This window comes from Mandrillus leucophaeus, unplaced genomic scaffold (assembly GCF_000951045.1).
Source record: "Mandrillus leucophaeus isolate KB7577 unplaced genomic scaffold, Mleu.le_1.0 Scaffold37, whole genome shotgun sequence".
In the NCBI taxonomy this organism is placed as follows: Eukaryota; Metazoa; Chordata; class Mammalia; order Primates; family Cercopithecidae; genus Mandrillus; species Mandrillus leucophaeus.
Genome location: NW_012103920.1, coordinates 2327356 through 2342877, shown reverse-complemented (window position 1 = coordinate 2342877; position 15522 = coordinate 2327356). Strand labels below are relative to the sequence as shown.

General features: G+C 39.9%; 1 protein-coding gene across 2 annotated transcripts in view; it reads right to left on the bottom strand.

The window, feature by feature from the left end:
- Positions 1–15522, bottom strand: part of CMC2 (C-x(9)-C motif containing 2) — a 32480-nt gene that overhangs the window by 6728 nt on the left and 10230 nt on the right. The window lies entirely within an intron of this gene.

Genomic DNA, 15522 nt, shown 5'->3' with positions numbered 1-15522 from the left:
TTGTCATTTACTACCATAAAACATATACAAATTTTAAAACGTTAAAATTTATCAAAACTAACACACACACAGAACATATATAGCGCCATTCAAAGTTGAGAGAAATGTAAGCAAATGTAAAGATGTATCAAATCACAACCACATAAAATTAACTGCGATATATATACTGTACTACCATAATAATTTTGAAGTCATCTCCTATTGCTATTACAGTGGGCTCAAGCGTTACAATTATGCACTTAAAACACCCTGTGATACCAATAACATACACAGGAAGCAAGTCATGTTTACTGCAATAACCATAAACCTTGAATAACACCACGGGACCCATATGAAGCGCCACTAGTAATGCTGGAAGTGCTCCCAAGAAGCAGAGAAAAGTAATGACATTACAGGAAAAAGCTGAACTACTTGAAATGTACTGTAGATTGAGGTCTGCAGCTGGGGTTGCCTACCATTTCAGACTGACATACATCATCTTGTAAACAGATGATGTAAACTTATATATTAATAAATACAGTACCATACTATAAATGTATTTTCTCTTCCTTATGATTTCCTTTTCTCTAACTAACTTTATTGTATGAATACAATAAATTATACATATAACATACAAAACATGTGTTAATCAACTATTTATGCTGTCAGTAAGGCTTCCGGACAACAGGAAACTCTCGGTCAAGTTTTTGGGTAGTCAAAAAGTTATATGTGAACTTTCAACTGCATGGTGGTTAGTGCCCCGAACTTCCAAGCTGTTCAAGGATCAACTGTACACAAATGAACAAATTATCCTGGTTTTTCTTACAAAGAAGGAATAAACATTCTGCAAGTAGAAACAAAGATTTAAAGACTTTTTCTTGATGAAAGGGAAGCCTACTTACTAACTCACCAAAAACCTCACAAAGACAGTGTAAATGTTTTATCATAACCTAACAACCTTTTCTTAAGGGAAATGTTAAAATCAGCACAATCCATTCTCTATTACAGGGAGTGGTGTCAAGCTGCAGCGTGGCCACACTGCCATGGGCAGAGTAACTTCACTACCAAACACTGTCCTGTAAGAGTTATCTTATTATTAAATGCTTAGTGCCAGAGCCCTTTTCTCATTAGCCCCCATTCAAAATGTCACCAAAACACATCAAATACATAACACAGGCATACACAGTGGCTCACACCTATAATCTCAGCACTTTGGGAGGCCAAGGCGGGCAGATTACCTCAGGTCGGGAGTTTGAGACCAGCCTGACCAACATGGAGAAACCCCATCTCTACTAAAAATACAAAATTAGCCAGGCATGGTGGCACATGCCTGTAATCCCAACTACTCCGGAGCTGAGACAGGAGAATTGCTTGAATCTGGGAGGTGGAGGTTGCGGTGAGCAGAGATTGTGCCATTGCATTCCAGCCTGGGCAACAAGAGCAAAACTCTGTATTGGGGGAAAAAAAAAATACATAACACTATCATTAGATGCCCTACAAAGGTCATATAGACAAGCCACTAATTTACAATACAAGGAAATCTGCCTGAAGTTCAGTTTGATTTAAAAAATAAAATCTCCTAGCTGTTTCTAGTCCTGTGAGTATCACTGTGGCAGAAAGTATGAGTGCTCTCCAAAGCAGGTTAAGCTGAAGCCTGAAGTTAACAACCTGAAATTCAGTAGGAACATAATTAGTGTGTTTGCACTTCACGATTTTCAAGGGTGGGTCAGATAGCACGGTGATCTGTTTTATAATGACAGGTCATATATGCTGAACTTGGTAGTTGTAATAATAAGCACATCTTTTCCTTTTCGTTCTAATTAAGACTTTCACGGAAACCAGACAACACATAATTAATAAGCTATGCCTCATGCTATTTCTTTTTTTCCTGCTTCACCACCATTTTAAATGTACGTTTCAAGTCCACACTGAATAAGTGGTCAGTTTTTCCAGGAAGCATTTAAGATAGACTAAAGTCTCCTGTTTGTTACCTAATGACCTTTCCAGAATAAATTTTTTAATTTAAAAAACTTTCTGTACTTAATTTTTATTTTACTTTTTTCTTTCCTCTATCATTCCCAAAGAATAAGTATTTCCTGTGTATTTTTCCTATACCACTTCCTTGACAACAAATAAACATGACAATGCATTTTTACCCCTTCTAGTCAAGCAGAGTTTTCTAATGTAAGACAATATTTCATAGCTGACATTTATTCGTATCATTCCATACATGTACATCTTAATTCAAAAATCCATGACAAAAACTAATTTATATGCTTCCTTTTACCTAACTAAGGTAAAATGAGAATTATACTCTTGTGATGTTAACATGAAAAATATCAGACCCAAATGCCTCAGAGAAATTGGTAGAAGAAATTCCCGCAGGCTACAAGTTTCTCATACTTATATAGAGTAAGTCTCTAGTGCCTGGTGTCAATTTCTTGAGAACCAAACCAACCGAGCAATTGATTGAATAAGTGAATCAATAGATATCTGCAAACCTTTTACATAAAGAACAATGTCCCAGGCACCAGGGATGCAGAAGTGAGCAAGGTGGATCTGGGCCGTACTCTCACAGTACATAGTCAGAGGGAAAAAGACAAATAGGAAGTGATTGCCATAAAGCAGTGGTTCTCAAAGTGTAGTCCAGAGACACCCAGGAGTTCCTGAGACCTTTGCAGGGAATGTACAAGGTCAAAACTATCTTCTCAATAACACAAAAACATTTGTTTTGTTCATTTTCATCCTCTCACAAGGGTATAGTGGAGTTTTCCCAAGGCTACATGAAGTCTAACATTACAACAGATTGAATGTAGAGGCAGACATGAGAATTCAGGTATATTTTATTAATTCAGACATTAAAAAAATGAAAAGCGATGTCATTCTTTTCGTTTTGTTCTGGTTTGAAAAATAAGATTTTTGTGAAAAATAACTAACATGTCATCTTACCATGTAAAATTATAATTTATCATTGTAACTTGAATTTAATTTCTCAGTCTTCATTTCTAATTCAATAAATATTGTACATATCACCCACATAAACAATAGCTCCCAAGAGTCCTCAATAATGTTAAAAGAGTGTAAAGGAGTCCTGAGACCAAAAAGTGTGAGAACTGCCACGAAGCAGAAAGGCATTGTGTATGATGCTACTCAAACAGAGTGACTGCACCAGGAGAATCTAGGCCAGGAAAGGGAAAAGGAAATGACCAACTAAGCTGAAGAAAACCTGATGGATGATAAAACCTGGTTTAGAAAACAGTAAGTGGAGCCAGAAGGAATGCACTAAGTTCAGCAAAGGAAAAAGCAAATACAAAAATCAAGGCTTGGAAGACAGAAATACCATTCCCCCATGTACCCGCCAAAATAAAAAAACTACCACAGCAATGAGGGGGAAGGAGCTGTGGGAGAGTGGTGAAGACTAAGAGCTACTTAATGATGAGTTTCATTAAGGACTTGAAACACAAGGCAAGACATTTATAATGCATTCTATAGGCAAAAGGATCTATTAAAAAGGTGACAATGAGCCAGGCACAGTGGCTCATGCCTGTAATCCCAGCACTTCGGGCGGATCACCTGAGGTCAGGAGTTTGAGGCCAGCCTAGGCCAACATGGTGAAATCCCGTCTCTACTAAAAATACAAAAATTAGCCGGGCGTTAACGGCGGGCTCCTGTAATCCCAGCTACTTGGGAGGCTGAGGCAGGAGAATCGCTTGAACCCGGAAGACAGAGGTTGTACGTGAGCCGAGATCGCGCCACTACACTCCAGCCTGGGCGACAGAGTGAAACCCTGCATCAAAAATAAAATAAATAAATAAAATGCAGATTCCTAACAGCTGCAGTGAGCTGAGATCCCACCACTGTACTCCAGCCTGGGCGACAGAGTGAAACCCTGCATCAAAAATAAAATAAATAAATAAAATGCAGATTCCTAACAGCTGCAGTGAGCTGAGATCCCACCACTGTACTCCAGCCTGGGCGACAGAGTGAGACTACACCTCGGGGGGAAAAAAAAAAAAAAAGGTAACAGTGATTAAACTTATTTTTGAAACATCATTCTACATCCAGGGTAGAAAATTGATTTAGACAAAAAAGAAAACAAAACCGCCAGGAGATCGGACAGAAGTCCTTTACAAGTGGCCCCAATAAAAGTGTTGGCACGGACTATGGCAGTGGCCCTGGCAAAGAAGAACAATGGTTCAAGAGAGATTCGGCAGAGAACAAACAGCACCTGGTAAAGACTCCCAGGAAGAGGTGAGGCAGATGGAGGAATTAAAGATGACGCTGGCTTTCAGCTAAGAATGACAGTGGAGGTTTTAAAAAGAGATAAGATAAATTTGTATCTGGACATGTAGAGTTCACTGGTGGAACAGTTAAATCCACTGTCTAGCTGAGATAAACAGACCTGGAACTCAGAGGAAATCTGAGCCAGAGATACAGATTTGAGAGTTACTGAAACCAGGAAAATGAATGATTTTTTGCAGGAAGGTGTGGCCTGGAGTATCCTGAAGAGTGGCCAAAGAAACTTAAGGAAAATCAGGGAAGAGAAAGTTATGGTAGAAGCCTGTGGAAGAGTGTTTTGAGAGGGAATCAAATGCTGCTGGGAGAAAAGTGAGGTAATTACTGAAAACATCCACCAAATTTGGCAGCAGGGCAGTCATTAGTGATCTTGGTAGTTCTGGGACCCTAGTGAGGGTAGAACCCAAACTGAAAGAAGAAAGCAGTATTCTTTCAAGAGTCAGCTCTGAAACAGACGCTACCACAAGATACCAGAAGGCTGGGATTATGGGAAGGAATCTTATGTATTTTCTCATGATGGAAAAAATGTAGGCATTTCAAAATGCTAAGAAGAAGAAGAAGAGAAAAAGGCAAAATACAAAAATTTCAAAATGGTGAAAAAACCCAGTTCTTAATGAGTTTATCTCTGGATGGTTGAACAAAAGGTTAATTTTTGTTTGCTTTACACTTTCCTACCTCTTTTATACTATCTAAAATGATATGTATTATTGACATATTACTTTTATAAATCACAAAAAATACAAAAGGAATTCCAAGTAGCTTTGAGGAAATTAGCTGTTCTAAATTCTGTATTTTACCTTCAGATGGAAATATCTAAGTCTTGCTGACAAATGTAGGCAAAATAGGCCAGTAGATCAGAAGTCACCCACAGACACCTGAAAGCTGTGAAAATAACATTTGTCTGCAAAGATCACAGCAGAACTAAAAAAGCACAGAAAGAATGATAAAAGCACAGCAAGGTAGGCTATTTGGAGATAAAACACTCAGGCACTTCAAGCAGACTGGAGAGCACTGCAGCATTCCAGCACAGACAGGGGCATTCAGAAAGACGGACCAATCAACAAAAAAAGACTAAAACAGAATTACACAAACTCAGGGCTAAAAGACATCTTAGGTAATATAATTCACTCAATTTATTAATTAAATAACTGGGATCAGGGCAGGCACAGCGGCTCATGCCTGTAATCCCAGCACTTTGGGAGGCCAAAGTAGGAGGACAACTTGAGGCCAGGAGTTTGAGACCAGCCTGGGCAACACAGGAGAGACTGTCTCTAAGAGGGAAAAAAAAAAATTGAATTATTCAAGCATGATAGCACACACCTATAGTCCCATCTACTCAGGAGGATGAGGCAGAAGGATCACTTGAGCCCAGGAGTTCAACGCTGCTGTGAATTTTGATACTGCCACTGAACTCGAGCCTGGGTGACAGAGCGAGACATCCTCCCCATAAACTTTTTTATTTGAGATGGAGTCTTGCTTTGTCGCCCAACCTCCCCATAAACTTTTAATTAACGTTTTTCCCCCCAGATCTGGACCTGCAGAATTATAGTTGTTTTAAGTCACTAGGTGGTGGTGTGGCTGTTGAGAGACACGGTCTTGCTCCATTGCCCAGGCTGAAGTGTCGGAGTGACATCATTGCTCACTATACTCTCAAATTCATGGGCTCAATTTAACACTTAAAAAGTGCAAGTCTTCAGAAAGATCACTTAGGTAAAACTTGATGACCGGAGATGTCTTTAAAAACAACTGTCAATTTCAAACTTGAAGAAAAGTTGCAAGAACAGTGCAAAGAATTTCCAAATAGTAACATTTCACATTTGCTTTATTCTTCTAGCTCTTATACACACGAACTTTTCTTCTGAACCGATTAAGTTGCAGATACAATGCACATTTCCTAAAAAAACAAGGACTTAAATTTAAGTCCCCATAGGATTACCAAAATTAGAAAATTAACATTAATACTAGTATCTAATTTATAGACCTTATTCAAATTTCACCAATTGGCCTAATAGTATCATTCATGCAAAAGGCAAAAAAAAGTTGGGGTTTTTTTTTCCCCGGTCCAAGATTGCTATTGCATTTAGTTGTCATGTCTCTTTTGTCTTTTTTTTTTTTTTTTCAGCTCTTACAGTATTTTTCTTATCTTTAATCTTTTATTTGAAACAGCTTGTCTCTTTTTTCTTTCATTACCTTGACATTTTAAAGAGTACAGGTCAATTATTTTGCAAAATGCTCCCCCATTTGGGTTGGTCTGGTGTTTCTTCACAACTTGATTCAGGTCATGACTTTTTGGCAGGAATACCCTAGAAGTGATGTTATGTCTTTGGTGTATCACATCAAGAGGTACATGGCAATTTGTCACATTATTGATGTTAACTTCTATTACCTAGGTAAGGAGTTACCTGCCAAGTTTCTACACTGTAAAGTTATTCCTTTTTCCTCTGTAATTATTATGGGTACACACTTTGAGACCATTTAACTATCCAATTATTTCCTCAAACTTTTCACCCACTAGTATGAGGATCTATTAATGATTACTGACTAAATCAATTACTATTACAACGGTTAACAAACAGTGATTTTCTAATTCTAGCACTCCTCTTATATTTTAGTTGGCATTCTACTGTAATGGAAACTTTCCCTTTTCATCCATTTATTTATTTATATGAGTTTGGACTCATGGATCGTTATTCAATTGATTATATTATTTTCATAACTTTGATGTTCTGTCCCATTTTTGGCCAGTGGGACTCCCTTCAAGCTGGCCCCTGTCCTTTCAACCGCCCCCATCATTCTTTGATAAATGTCTTACTTTCTGGTACAAGATGTTGCAGGTTCTTCTTGTTCTTTCCCAGCCCTAGCCCTACAATCAGTAATTTCTCCAAGGATCCCTGTTACTGAAGAGTGGTATTCAAAAACAAAATCTGGGCGTTATGTATGCTCACTGCTACAGGGAAACATATATTGAATACATGTATGAAACAAACATAGACACACATATCTATCTATTCTACATCTTACATATACTGAAAACTATGAGTTCGCACTGATACCTCTAATTCCAATCCAACATTACAGCATACATTCTAGTCTTTCCTCTTCCCTATTTATGACAGTAAGAAACCTGTCTCTTATTATCTACAGTATGTTTACTTATTTGCTCAGTCTTGGAATACACAGAATACTCAGAAGCCAGTTTCAGAACTGCCAATCCATGCCACTGCAAAATCCAAACTACTAACAACAGTTCTACTTTGTCTTTTAGTGTCTGGTTTTGCCTGTATTCCATTTTTGAGTTTTCTTCCCAACCCTGCTCATCCCTTTTTTATCCTTTTGAGTAGATGAAACGTTAACAAAGTTCAAACAACACGAATTACATAAAATATGTAATTTTTTTTGTTTTTTGAGACACAGTCTCACTCTGCCACCCAGGCTAGAGGGCAGTGACAATCTCGGCTCACTGCAACCTCCCTCTACCAGGTTCAAGTGATTCTCCTGCCTCAGCCTCCTGAGTAGCTGGGATTACAGAGGCCCACCACTACGCCCAGCTAATTTTTTATTTTTGGTAGAGATGAGGTTTTGTGATGTTGGCCAGGCTGGTCTCAAACTCCAGGACTCAAGTGATCCACCCACCTTGGCCTCCCAAAGTGCTGGGATTACAGGCACGAACCACTGCCCCCAGCCAAAAGATTTTGTAAAAATGTCACTCCTCCACTCTGCTCCTACCCACCACTCAGAAGGTAATAAGTCTCATTAGCTTCCAGTTATCTTGTTTCTTTTTCCACAAATGAGGAGATACAAATGTTTTGCTTATCTTCTTCTTTATACAAATGCTAGGATACTATAAATACTGTTTTGTCCTTTGATTTCTTCAAGAAATGTATCCTGGAAGTCATTACACGTCAGTTCAAATAAATTTTTTTTCTTCTTCTTTTCAGAGGCAGGGTCTTACTCTGTTACCCAGGCTGGAGAGCAGTGGCACAATCACGACTTACTGCAACCTCGACCTCCCAGGCTCAAGTGATCCTCCCACTGTGTCCGGAATTGGTGGGTTCTTGGTCTTGCTGACTTCAAGAATGAAGCCGCGGACCCTTACGGTGAGTTTCACAGCTTTTAAAGGCGGCCAGCTGGAGTTGTTCGTTCTTCCCGCTTTGTTCCTTCAGATGTGTCCGCACTTTCTTCCTTCTGGTGGGTTCGTGATCTCGCTGGCTTCAGAAGTGAAGTTGCAGACCTTTGCGGTGTTACAGCTCATAAAGGCGGCGTGGACCCAAAGAGTGAACAGCAGCAAGATTTATTGCAAAGAGCAAAACAACAAAACTTCCACAGTACTGAAGAGGACCCTACCGGGTTGCGGCTAGCTGGCTCAGGCAGCCTGCTTTTATTCCCTTATCTGGCCCCACTCACATCCTGCTGACTGGCCCATTTTACAGAGAGCTGATTGGTCCATTTTACAGAGGGCTCATTGGTCTGTTTTACAGAGAGCTGATTCGAACGTTTTGACAGGGTGCTGACTAGCGCATTTATAATCCCTGAGCTAGACACAGAGTGCTAACTGGTACATTTACAATCCTCTAGCTAGACATAAAAGTTCTCCAAGTTCCCACTAGACTCAGGAACTCAGCTGACATCCTCGTGGATCCCACGCAGGGCTGCAGACGCAGCTGCCCACCAGTCCCAAGCCGCGCCTGCACTCCTCAGCCCTTGGGAGGTCAATGGGACCAGGTACCATGGAGCAGGGGGTGGTGCCCATCAGGGAGGCTCATGGAGCAGGGGGCGGTGCCCATCAGGGAGGCTCCGGCTGCACGGGAGCACACCGCGGGGGGGTGGCGGGGGGCGTGGACATGGCAGGCTGCAGGTCAAGAGCCCTGCCCAGCGGGGAGGCAGCCGAGGCCCGGCGAGAACTGTGCAGGGCCGCTGAGCCCGCCCACCCAGAACTTGTGCTGGCCCGCGAGAGATGCGCGCAGCCTCGGTTCCCACCAGTGCCTCTCCCTCCACACCTCCCCACAAGCAGAAGGAGCTGGCTCCAGCCTCAGGCAGCCCAGAGAGGGGCTCCCACAGTGCAGTGGTGGGCTGAAGGGCTCCGCAAGCGCCATCAGAGTGGACGCCGAGGCCAAGGAGGCGCCGAGAGCGAGGGCTAGTAGCATGTTGTCACCTCTCACCACATCAACCTCAGCCTCCTAAGGAGCTGGGACTACAGGCATGTGTCATCTAGTGACACAATTTTTAAAAATTTTTTGTAGAAACAGGGGGTCTCACTATGTTGCCCATGTAGGTCCTGAACTCCTGGGCTCAAGCAATTCTCCCACCTCAGACTCCCAAAGTGCTGGGATTACAGAACTGAGCCAGCAAGCCTGGCCTTTTTTTTTTTTTTCTTTAACAGCTGCACTATTTTTTAAAAAAGCCAACTGAAAGACTCTCAGGGGCCAAAGCTGGAACAATTTGAAAAACAAAACAAAGTATACTGGATTATAACCTAAGGTATAAAGTAAATATACATGAGTCCATACTGACATAAATAAATGGGGGAGAACAAATAACTCTCTAGAACAGAATTCCAGAAGATTATGTAGACACTCTACCACCTTGGAGAAACAGGGTAACTTCCCAGTCCTTACCTGTAGGTTGCACACAGTGGCTTCCTTCCAAAGAGTTATGAAAAGGGAAGAAAAGAGTAACTTCAAAGTGGAAAAACCTAGCCACGCGCAGTGGCTCTCGTCTGTAATACCAGCACTTTGGGAGGCTAAGACAGACAGATTGCTTGAGCTCAGGAGTTCAAGACCAGCCTGGGCAACATGGCAAAAACCTATCTCTACAAATATACAAATACAAAAAATTATTCGAGCATGGTGACATGCCCTGTAGTCCCAGTTACTTGGGAGGCTGAGATGAGAGGATCACCTAGGCCCAGGAGTCTGAAGCTGCAGTGAGCCAAAATGACACCACTGCACTACAGCATGGAAGACACAATGGATCCTGTCTCCTAAAAAAAAAAAAAATCGTAGAGAAACCTAACAACCTAACACATACCTCAGCCAGGTGATGAAAGTCAACATCAACAGTGATAAAGTATGTTGTAGTATGTAGCCTTGATGAAAATATACTTTACCTATGTGGTCTTCTTCCAAAAACACATGATCCCAGTCCAACCATGAGGAAAACAAGACAAATTCAAACAGAGGAGCATTCTACCAAATACCTGACCATTATGCCTCAAACCTTTTCGGGTCATCAAAAACAAAGAAAATGTCACAGATAACAGGAGCCTAAAGAGTCACAAGAACTAAGTGTAATATGCATCCTGGATGGAATCCTGTAACAGAGAAAAGACATTAGGTAAACACTAACCTGTGGCAATCTGAGTAAGCACAGACTTTAAATAACGATTGTATCGATATTGGTTATTAACTGTAACAAACACCTTATCACCGGGCACGGTGGCTCACACCTGTAATCCCAGCACTTTGGGAGGCCGAGGCAGGTGGATCACAAGGTCAGGAGATCGAGACCATGGTGAAACCCTGTCTCTACTAAACATACAAAAAATTAGCCAGGCGCTGTGGTGGGCGCCTGTAGTCCCAGTGAGTCCGGACGCTGAGGCAGGAGAATGGCGTGAACCCGGGAGGCGAAGCTTGCAGTGAGCCCAGATGGCGCCACTGTACTCCAGCCTGGGGGACAGAGCGAGACTCCATCTCAAAAAAAAAAAAAAAAAAACCTTATCAATGTAACATGTGTTAATAATCAGGGACACTAGATGTGAGGTATATGGGAACTCCCTGTACTGCATTCTCAGTTTGTCTGTAAATCTAAAACTGTTCTAAAAAAATGAAGTCTATTTAAAAATAAAAATTACAAAACAGCTGTATAGTGTTCCATTGTGTGGATGTACCATGGGTCATTCAACTACTTTGTTGGGAAAGGGTGTTCCGAACATTTTACAACCGCAAACAACATTGCAGTAAGTAACTTTGTGCATACATTTTTTCATACTGTTAGAGTTATACTTTTAAGATAAATTCCTAGAAGTGGGACTGATGGATTAAAAATCAAATATACTGCAGTTTTGCTACACGGCAGCAAATTCCTCTCTATAAAGATTATAACAATTTGCAGTCCCATCAGAAATGTATGCGGTATACAGCCTTGTCAACAGAATTCCCTGTCACATTGTTTAATTTTGCCTCCCTGCAGATAAGGAATAGTATGCTCAGTATATTTAATTTGTATTTCTCTAATTATTGAGGTTGAACATCTTTTCATGTTTAAAGGCCATCTTTTCTCTTTTTGTAAATTATCTCTCATGCTTTTGCTCATTTTTCTGATTTTTGGCCTCTTACTCCCTTTTTTTTTTTTTTTTTTTTTGTAAAGACAGGGTCTCACTGTCACACAGGCTAATGTATTGTACTGCAGCCTCAAACAACTGGGTAAGTGATCCTACTGCCTCAACCTTTCAAGTAGCTAGGACTACAGGCATGTGCCATGCCCAGGCAATTTTATTTTTATTTTTTGTAGAGGCAGGGTCTTGCGATGTTGCCCAAGCTGGTGTGGAACACCAGGCCTCAAACGATCCTTTATCAGTATTTGATTTTATTGCCTCTGGAATTCAGGGTCCTTACTTTCCCCACACCTAGGTTATATAAGAATTTATCCAGGTTTTCTTAGTATTTGTATGGTTTCATTTTTGACATTTAGATGTCTGCCCTATTAGAAGATGATGAAGTTGATTCATATGTATGGTATTTTAACTTTTTCCAAACAGCTATATAATTGTCCCCATGCTATTTACTTAAAAATCTATCTTCCAGACTTCTGCTTCTAGCCATGAAAGAATAAACTGAATATACAAAACAACTACTTTCAGATTTTGGGACAACAGACTACAGGAGTGTGACACCTGAAAGAAAGAAACAAAACCAAGTGAACCCTACGTTCACCTAGTTTTCTACCTACAGACAATTTCCAAACCATGTAGCAGAGAAGAGAACTCAAGACGACAATGGTGGTTTCACCGAGCGGAGGAGGCAAACATCAGAGTTCGGGCAGCTTGGGGCAGCTGGAATTTGTGAGGTAGAGATAAGCAGCAAAAGAACTCCAGACATCTACATGGAGCTGCCTTGAGTCACTGACTGAGTATTCACTACATATGTGTTGGGTGAACTTTCACAATGCCACAACCACTACGAAGAACAATTACAGCAGCTACAAGCTGAAAAACACAGAGCTCACACAGGGCTGGGAGTCAATGGAGTCCTTACAAGCCAAAGTAGAGATCTCATTGAACACTCAAGTCAATCAGCAAAGAATCCTATTTTAGTAATTAGGCTAAACTAACTCTAGAGTAAAGGCTATGCCAGCCATGCCCTAAAAATACGTAAAAACACGAACTGCCTGCTGATACAAAAGATAAAATCCAAGTCATTAACAATGTTCAGCCTCAAACGAAAACTAGTAAATATGTTGTTTGTAGACATTGACAAGCTGATTCTAAAATTAATATGGAAATGAAAGTACTTAGAATAGCCAAAACAACTTTGAAAAAGCACAATATTGGAGGATTTATACTATATGACTGAGACTTACTACAAGGCAACAGTAATTAAGACAGCATGGTACTGGTGTTAAGAATAGACATATAAATCAGTGAAACAGACTAGAGAGCCCAGAAATAGACCCACTCACATATGGTCAATTGATTTCTGACAAAGGGACCATGGTAAAACAGCAGGGATAGAACAGTCTCTTCAACATATGGTGTTGAGACAACTGGCTACCCACAGGCAAAGAAAATCAACTTCAACTCACACCTCATACTATACGCAAAAATTAACTTGAAATATCAGATAAGAATACACAAATATCAAAGAAAAAAATGAAATTAACTTTAAATGAATCATAGACGTAAATGTAAAGCTAATACTATAGAACTAAAAGAAAACACAAGAGTATCTTTGTGACCACAGAATACACAAAGACACAAAAAGCACAAACCATGAAAGAAAAAAAAAAAGACTTCATCAAATGTACAAGATACTCTTTGAAACAAATCCTAAAGGAAATAAAAAAAAAAAAAAAGCCACAGAGAAAATATTCACAATACACTTATCAAAGTACTTGTATGCCAAATGATAAAGAGAATGCTTATAACTCAGTCATATTTTAAAATATAGGCAAAAAACTTTATATGAATGGCCAAACAAGCACATGAAAAGCACATTAAAATCATTAGTCATCAGGGAAATACAATTTAAAACCAAAAGGAGATACTACTACATATCCACACAATGGCTAAAGTTAAAAAGTTTATAATATTAAGTGCTGGCGATGGAGAGTGGCAGGAATATAAAGTAGCATAAAATGGAAAACAGTTTGGTGGCCTTTTATGAAGGTAAATATACACTTACCACATGACCTAGTCATTCCATTCCTAGGTATTTACCCAAGAGAAATAAAAAGATGTCCACACAAAGCCTTGCACATGATGGCTGGACACAGTGGCTCATGCCTATAATCCCAGCACTTTGGGAGGCCATGGCAGGTGGATCACCTGAGATCAGGAGTTTGAGACTAGCATGACCACCATAATGAAATCCCATCTCTACTAAATACACAAAAATGAGCCAGGCATGGTGACACACGCCTGTAATCCCAGCTCCTCGGGAGGCTGAGGCAGGAGAAGTGCTTGAACCCAGGAGGCAGAGGTTGTAGTGAGCCAAGATTGTGCCCCTGCACTCCAGCCTGGGCGACAGAGCAAGGCTCTGTCTCAAAAATAAACAACTTGTGCATGAATGTTCATAGCAGCTTTATCCAAAACAGCACAGCTGCAAACTGTTTATTTGCCTAAATGTCCATCAATAGGTAAATAAACTGTGGCATATCCATACAATGAAATACTACTCAGAAATAAAAATAAATGAACTAATGACATGTGCAACAGCATGTATGAACCTCAAAAACATACCATGCTTCAAAATACAGGAATATACAATATAGGCTGGGTGCAGTAGCTCAAGCCTGTAATGCCAGCACTTTGGGAGGCCAAGGCGGGAGGATCATCTGAGGTCAGAAGTTCGAGACCAGACTGCCCAACATGGTGAAACTTATCTCTACGAAAGATTAAAAAAAATTAGCCAGGTGTGGTGGCGCACACCTGTAATCCCAGCTACTAGGCAAGTTGAGGCAGGAGAAACACTTGGACCCACGAGGCGGAGGTTACAGTGACCCAAGATTGTACCACTGCCCTCCAGCTTGGGTGACAGAATGAAGCTCAATCTCAAAAAATAAAAAAGAATATACAATGCAGTGTACATTTCTAACAAATTCTAGAACTGCAAAATTCATCTGTATCAACAAAAAGTAGATTAGTGGTTACCTGGGCAAGAGGTAAGGGTTGGGGACTCACTGCAAAGGGGCACAGAAAACTCTGATAGAAATGTTTTAGATCTTGACTGTGATGGTGGTTGCATGGGTGTCTATATTTGACAAGACTCATCAAACTGTACACTTAAAATAGATGCATTTCCTTACATGTAAATTACACCTCAATAAAATTAATTTTTTTAAATCCATCTTTAGTTCCAGTGATTCAAGAAGAAATCCATTTGAAAGAAAAAAAAAAAGTTTAAATAGATTTCAATTTAAAATAGTCATGGATCAAAAAGCAACATACAAATATAAACATAAAACAAAGACTACTTAAAAGCAAGGATTGAAAAACTCTGGCCCTTAATTTGATTAACCTAGGAAATAAATATGAAGAGATAATATCCTTATTTATGTCCAGTATTACAAAAAGCACAACATACATCTAAAGGGCTATACTGGCAAAATTCTCAATAACAAGACTGAAATGTTATTCCACAGAGTCTCCTTCTCTCCACTGTGCCTCTGTCGCCAGGTCCCCTCTCCTTTTCTGTCTCTGACTGTAACTGACCATAAACAAATTGAAATATTCTACTTTAACACAAATAATTAGTCCTTGTTCTTTAAACAGTGAACATTTTATATAGTTTTTACTTTAAAAATCGAAACTTTATGTTTTACTTATGTAGTCTGGCTCATTTTGATCTATATGTATAGTGAAAATAGCCCAAAAAATATTGTCATCGACAACATTCTTTGAACCAGTAAAAATATCTGACTTCACATTTTATAAGTACTACTTACCACCTTACTTTTGGTCTATAAATTTTACTCATTTAAGTGATACTTACTATTATTATAATTTGATATATCTACAGTTTATGGATATCA